The sequence below is a fragment of the Physeter macrocephalus genome, chromosome 19 (genome assembly GCF_002837175.3).
Source record: "Physeter macrocephalus isolate SW-GA chromosome 19, ASM283717v5, whole genome shotgun sequence".
NCBI lineage: Eukaryota > Metazoa > Chordata > Mammalia > Artiodactyla > Physeteridae > Physeter > Physeter macrocephalus.
Window position 1 is genome coordinate 62918758 of NC_041232.1, and position 6747 is coordinate 62925504.

At 54.7% G+C, this 6747-nt stretch overlaps 1 protein-coding gene across 5 annotated transcripts in view; it reads left to right on the top strand.

Moving 5' to 3' along the window:
• Positions 1-6747, top strand: part of CTIF (cap binding complex dependent translation initiation factor) — a 145815-nt gene that overhangs the window by 105451 nt on the left and 33617 nt on the right. The gene's annotated exons all lie outside the window — the stretch shown is intronic.

Sequence of the window (6747 nt, forward strand, 5' to 3'; positions counted from 1 at the left end):
AGCTAGAATTCCGCTCTTCAGTTGCACTGGCCACATTTCAATTGCTCGATAGCACCGTGTAGCTTCGATGACAATGATGGTTATAGCTACAACGTGATGGTTACCACACTGGACAGTGCACACAGAGAACATCTCTATCCTCACAGAAAGTTCTGTAATGTAGCCCTGCCCTACAGAAACTCCCGGGCCCCAGAGAGCCAGGCATGGGGCAGGGTGGGGGGAGGAGGGGGGAAGCAGACTGGAGGGGAAGCGTCTGAGGGTCTGGACAGGGGGAGGAAGGCCTGAGAACAGAAGGAAGAAGCTGAGAAGGAGAAGTGGTCCTTGAGCAGCGTGTCCGCCACCCCTCCGTCGGGCTCAGGAAGTGTTTGCGCCTCCTTCAGCTGGGTCTGGGGATGAGGGCCAGCGCCCGCCCTGCTGGGGACATCACCGAGAGGTGAGAGCGGAGCCCTCGTTGTGGACGATCCAGGGCACACCCTTGGGCACAGGGAGTGACACCAGGAGAAAGGAGAGCGCAGGGTGTTCCCCCCCCCCCACCCTCCCCACCATTGGTTCCTTTATCAACAGTCCCCACCCTCTACAGGTGACTCCATTAACCCTCTCATTCCCAGAGAACTCCACGCACAAACCACGCCTCCAGCGGCGTCTTCCCAGGCTCTCTCAGGGCGCCTGGTAAGGGCTTGATTTGCTTTGGGAAGCGAGGGTTGCGTAGCTTTCAAACCAAATCTTATATGGAAACTAAATATATAAGCCAATCAAAGCAGACCTCTTTAGTTTTGATCAGGTTGGGTCTAGAAACCCACCTGTCCTCACCACCGCTGTCCCTTTGTCCCCACTAGCGTAAAGTAGTTACTGAAGCTGCTCCGTATGGAGTGTGCCCTGTGCTTCCAGCCTGTCTGGGTCAGGGGGGCTGCAGACTTCTCTCATAAAGGACCAGAGAAAAAAGCATTTAGGCCTCAAGGGCCATGTGGTCTCTGTCACATCTACTCCACCCTGATTCCACACTGTAGGGCAAAAGCAGCCACTGACCAAGCCACATGCAAACGAACGAGAGGGGCTGTGTTTCAACAAAACTTTATTCACAAAAACAAGTGGAGGCTGGATTCGGCCCATAGGCCATAGTTTGCAAACCCCTGATCTAGATTATCACAAGAACACCAAAAGGAAGGAAATGTCTGTTTGCACCTTACACTGAGGAGACCGAGGTGCAGCCATGTGGAGTCACCTCCCTGCCTCTGCTCTCACGGGCCTCTTGGGGCAGATTCAGGCTGCACGACCGAAGCTGACATCCCCTGTCCCTCCATTCTGCCTGGGAGGGAGTGCCTACCCAGGGTCGCCCCGGGACGGACGTAACAGGAAAGCCAGAGGAGAGGCCCTGTGGGGTACCAGGCTGTTCTACCCCATCCCCCCAGCATGCTCTGGTTCTTGAAGACAGTACTGCATTTCTCAGAGAAGCAGGTCTTAGGGCTGGTGTGCTGCTGGCCGGGTGCTTGAGCTCCGGTCTGTTAAGCCGCATATGCCCTGTTGGACAAAAGTCCCTGGGGATGCATTTTGATGTGGAGGCTGCAGAAGGCCTTGCTGAAGGCTGCCGTGGGAGACCTCGGGAGTCGGGTGCCTGGGAGTAGCCATTGACGCCTAAGGGGTAGCAACAGAACCTGGAAGGCTGTAGGAAGAAGAGTGTCCCCTGCCTCCCTGAAGCTTTTAAGGCAGAACTTGAGAAGTCAGAAGGTAGAAGGGGAAAGGGGCCAGCAGGACAGTGCACAGACAGGACAGGTCTTGCCTCGGCGACGGGGCTGGCCAGCCCAGACCCTGCCCCGCATGAGGCTCTGCCACGCCCTCCACGTGGCAGCCACCACCTGGAGCTAACGCTACAGCCCAGAGCATCTTCAGGCGAAGAGAGGCCTCTTGCTCTTGGTGAGCTGTGTCTGAGCAGCCCCTCTGGACACAAGGCTTCCCATTCACCCTCTCGTGACGGCCCAGATCACAGCTTCACCTGCAGACAACACAGCCCAGCCAGCAGAGCTCGGTTCCCGACGTGCCCTCCACCCCACGTCAGCCGTGCTGCAGAGGGGCAGGGCTGCCCAGCGCCCAGCCGGGATCCTCGTCGGGTGTAGACAAGAGGAGGCAGTCACTAATGTGAGCAACCGTCTGGAGGCTTTATTCACCTTTGTGCCTGCAGTAGAGGCCTGGTGTACTCTCCGTAGATATTTAATCTGCTTATTAATCATGTTAATAGAGTATGAATGAACGGCATTTTGAGAGGCACTGGGGCCTTATTGCCTAAACTTCCATTAGTATCTGTCTCCTTTGGGTTTAAAAATTCACGCTCCCTGTGGTCCCTTCCAAAGTGTAGCTACCTTGGGGGAGGTGGTATCCTGAAGCTCTGGGACCCCTTCCTGGGACCGGCTTTGTCAAGTTTGTGGGTTACAGACAGGGGAGCGGGGGGCAAAGAGGGACAGCGTGGGGTCGGGGGAGGCGGGAGTGGACTTGAAAGCCCAGCTGGGTTGCCTGATGATTGTGCCTCAGCCCTGCTCCCCTCTAGGGGAGTGGCAGCCTCCCATTTCCATTAATTCCCTCAGACCGCACCCCCAGCCTGCGTGGTTAAAGCAGGACTAGCTGGGCTCTGGGCCACCGCTGCTGTCCTAGGGGAGCCCGCCAAGTGCCGGGTCAGGGGAGGGGCTCTCTGGGGACTGACAGCCGTGCCTAAGCCCCAGGGAGCGTCCTGCAGTTGGGAGGAGTACCAGGGACACAGATGGCCAGGCGGGGGCTCTGGGCAGCCAGCTCCCGCAGAGTGCTTCTGGGTGAGGGTCCGGACCGCCACGCCGGGGGCTGCTCTGGCCTGTCCCACCGCCGAGCAGCCAGGAGTGTTGAGAAGGAAGAAAGTTCTCTGTCTGCCCAAGGTTTTTCGTTTTTGTAAGAGCAGCATTGTGAAAGAAGACAGCTTGCGCCCACCTCCTTCAAGGCCATGCCTGTGGGGACCCTCCCAGCCCTGCTCGGCCTCCAGCCGGCCCTCCAGCCCACCTCAGCGTGCTCGCCCTAAACCACAGCCCAGCCCGCCCCGGAAATCCTAACTAACCCATCACTTGTCCAAGGCTCTCAGGACTGGGTCTCAGAGCAAAGCTTTTCCATGGCAAAGGTCCACCTTCCCATCCTAAGAGTCCTCCGGGGGTCTTAGTTCTGGTGGACGTGGTAGCAATTCGGGGTCTGATAAAGGGGGTATTCGCAGGTAGAGCTGGCCATCTCCCCCTGAGGCAGGCTTAATGCTTGGCAAGGCCATGAGGGAGGTTGGGTTCTTCAAACTCCGCTGAGCCTGTTCTGTGAGCTGTGGCTCAAATCCAAGATGGGAACCTCCAGTGGGGGAAGGTGCCAGGCTGAAGCCTCACCCCCTCCCTCTGGGGCCAGGAATGGGGAGACCTTCAAGGCTGCCCCTCTGGCAGTGACTGCCCACCAAAAATAGGTCAGGGCCGCCCCCCTCAAGCATTGCTGTGGTCAGAGAGATGATGTCAGATCAGCTATATTAAAATTGCTCGGATCCCAGGATTCGTTGGGATTCGGTTCCATCCTGTTTATCATGGGGCAGCATTCTGGGGGAGAGAGGGACATTTTCCTTTAGAGGCTGAAGCACTTTGTAGTGTTGGCCTCATCTGCCTCGTGGTCCCTAGGGTGGCAGAAGCAATGCCTGTCACCAGTCCCTGTACAGCTAGTAAGTGAGGCTGGACAAGGGGGCCTTGGTCAGGAAGGAAGGGTCTCTTGAGTCTTCTCGCAGGCCCATGTCTGTGCCGGACATTCCAGGAGCTTAGAGTCTAGTTGGAGAGAAAAGGTATACTGGAACACTTCCACTTAATAACGTTGTTGTATGTGCGTGTGTGCGTGTGTGTTATACGTTTTGTACGGGTATACACATATGTCCACATGTGTGTATATGCATGTGTGTGGTTTGCATGTATAATAGTACAGTGCCAGGCCATAGGCCCTGGGACTTCAGAGAAAAGAAAGATTTCTGGGGTTTAGAGTAACAAAGAAGCCTTCCTGGAGGAGGTGGAACATGGTCTGTCTCTTCAGCGGGCCAGGCAGAGGGCCGGGGGAGGCAGAGGCAAAGGTCCCGAGGCGGGGCCTGCCTGGTGTGGTGTCAGGGACAGTGCACCGGCTGGCCTGACTGCAGAGGACACCGCTGAGGGGCCGAGGAGAGAGGTATGTCAGGAAGGGCCCTCTGTGGAGGGCATAGAAAGCCAGCCAAGAGTTTAGACCCAGTGCACCAAGCTACAGACACATCTCTGGGGGCATTGTATGCAGACGTCCAGGCTAGGAGAGGGCGTCACTGGAGGGGCCACAGGTGCCAAGACACATGGTGGGAAGGCGTGTGGCTTGTGGAGAGTGGCAAAAGAAGGGAAGTTCATGTCGGAGGGAAGCAGATGAGCTTGGAAGCTGGAGTGGGGTTGAGATGTGAGGGGAGTGTCCCTGAACAGAACCTGTATCTCCAAGGCAGCCTCGGGCTTTTGTTTTGCGTGCCAGAGCCCAATTCTCATCCTTTTAGGCTGCAGTCTGTAGAACGCTTGCTGGTGATGCAGTTCCCCCCATCAAAAGAGGTCGTGATCAAAATTTAAGACGTCCTCCTCCCCAGGGGCCCTTAGAGCCGGTGACAAGATCTAAGTGCTCCCTTTGCACCTGCTGTCCTCCCTGGGAGCTCTGGCCCGTGAACGGGGCAGAGACAGGAAACCCCCGTGCGTACTCGAGGAGGGGAGGACGAATGGCCTCTTGGCGAGGGCTGGGCTGGCCCTTATCCCGCATGTCAGGGGAAGTGGAGGAGTCGGAAACGGCACGCCAGGGTGGTCTGATGGCCGGGATGGCCTCGTTCCTGGGAATGGTTGCCACAAAGCCTTTTCCCCAGCTTCTCCATAGCAGCACTGTTCTTTCCCGGAGTGTTATTGAAAACCCACAATTACCAAGCCGCCCCTGGGTGGGAGAGTTCAGACCTCCTTCTTTTTTCCAGTATCCACTGAGTCAAGACCCAGTCAGTGCAGAAAGTGGGTTCCTCTCCCACATTCCTTCCCGCACGGGCAGCGAGCTGGGTGATGATGTATTTCATGTCTGGGATTAGGAAGGTGAAAGGGGTGGATGCCTGTGCCTCTCCAGGCTCTGAAGCTGGCCATCCTCCTGCTCCTGGCACGCTCAGGGCTACTCAGCAGATCCCACAACGTCCCCGGAGTTTGGGGCCCCGTCTGCCTCCATCTGCACCAAACGGAAGTCAGAGCTGCGGACGGAAGCTTGGGAGAGGACTTTGGGCTGGAATACGTGATGCGCGGCTTAGTGGAAAGCTCCACCCAGGCTGTACTTTGGGGTGGCTCAGAGTTTTGCTCTTTCTTGTTCTTCCAGTGATTTTTCTTTTTGGCATATTTATTTCCTGGCCTCTTGCCTTTACTTGTGTGAGTTGTGTTTGAGGGTTTTGGGAGAGAAGGAAAAACATACAGAATGGGTGGCTCCAGATTTGAAATTTTCTCCATGGAAGAGAGAATAAAAGCAGCCGTCATGCACCAGGAACTTTCGGAGCTGTCTCATCTTGGCCAGTTGAGCCCCCAGGCACTAGAAGGTCTTCCTGGGGAAGGTAACGTTGGTCCTGCCTCAGTGGGGAAGCGTACAGGAGCTTCCTGTCGGGGCAGGCCAGCCTCTGGGCTCAGCTTCCTTATCCCTGAGGGAGCAGTCAGCCCTCTGCCATCCTGACCAGTTGCCTGGTCACCTGTTGCTCCACCCTCCTGACATCTGTGGACTCCCTAGAACCGTACCTGCTCAGCTGGCTGCTCCCTGCTGACCCCCTGCTTTGCCTGTGCACGCCTACCTCCTGCTCACAGCCCTGTCTCCGGGACCCACCACCTGGCTCCGTATCGCCCAGCAGCCCTTTGCCGTGTGCAGAGAAGCGGGCGATGGGCGCTGAGGCTTTTGCATGGTGAAACGTACCTTTATCGCCTTCTCCTAAGAAGGGGCTGGTTTGCCGGAAACAGGTTTGGGTCAGCCTCCAACCTGGTCCTCTATCGACCCACAAGACCCACAGAGATCATCTTATTCAGGCTGCTCGTTTTGCAGCAAGAGGGGGGCTCCCCAAGGAGCCAAACTGTAAGCTAGGTCTCCAGCTCCCACCCTGATACTTCTTCTAGCAATTGGCAAGCCCCTGCCCTGCCTCTTACCAAGAACCAGGGAGGTCTAGAAGTTCAGAACTGGAGGAAACCCCAGAATAACTCATTCTCATAAGCTATTGCACATGGAACTCTAGGGACTGTTTTGCCCCTTACCCAGAGTGGTGGTGCTTGCTAGAAAGCAGAATTAAACCACCTTCGTACAGACAATTTTAAAAGTAAATTAATAAAAATTGTTTTTTAAAAATCCATCCCTAAAAATAAAAAGCAGAGTGAAATAAGTGACCTTAAATAATATTAATTGAAAGGAGCAAAGTGGAAAAAGTACATGTAGTATGCTACTTTTCTCCCTAAAAGGGAGAAAATGTGTATTCATATTTACTTATGCTAAAGATAATGAATGGATGGATAAACCATAAAACCAATAAAGTGGTTATTTATGGCACAAAAGGGCAGTTGGTGGGGTGCGGGAATAGAGGGCAGACATCAATAAACACCTTGTTTTGCAGATTTAACTTTGGAACCCATGTAAATATTTTACATAATTATATATATATATATATATATATATATATATATATTTTTTTTTTTTTTTTTTTTTTTTTTTTTTTTTTTGCGGTAC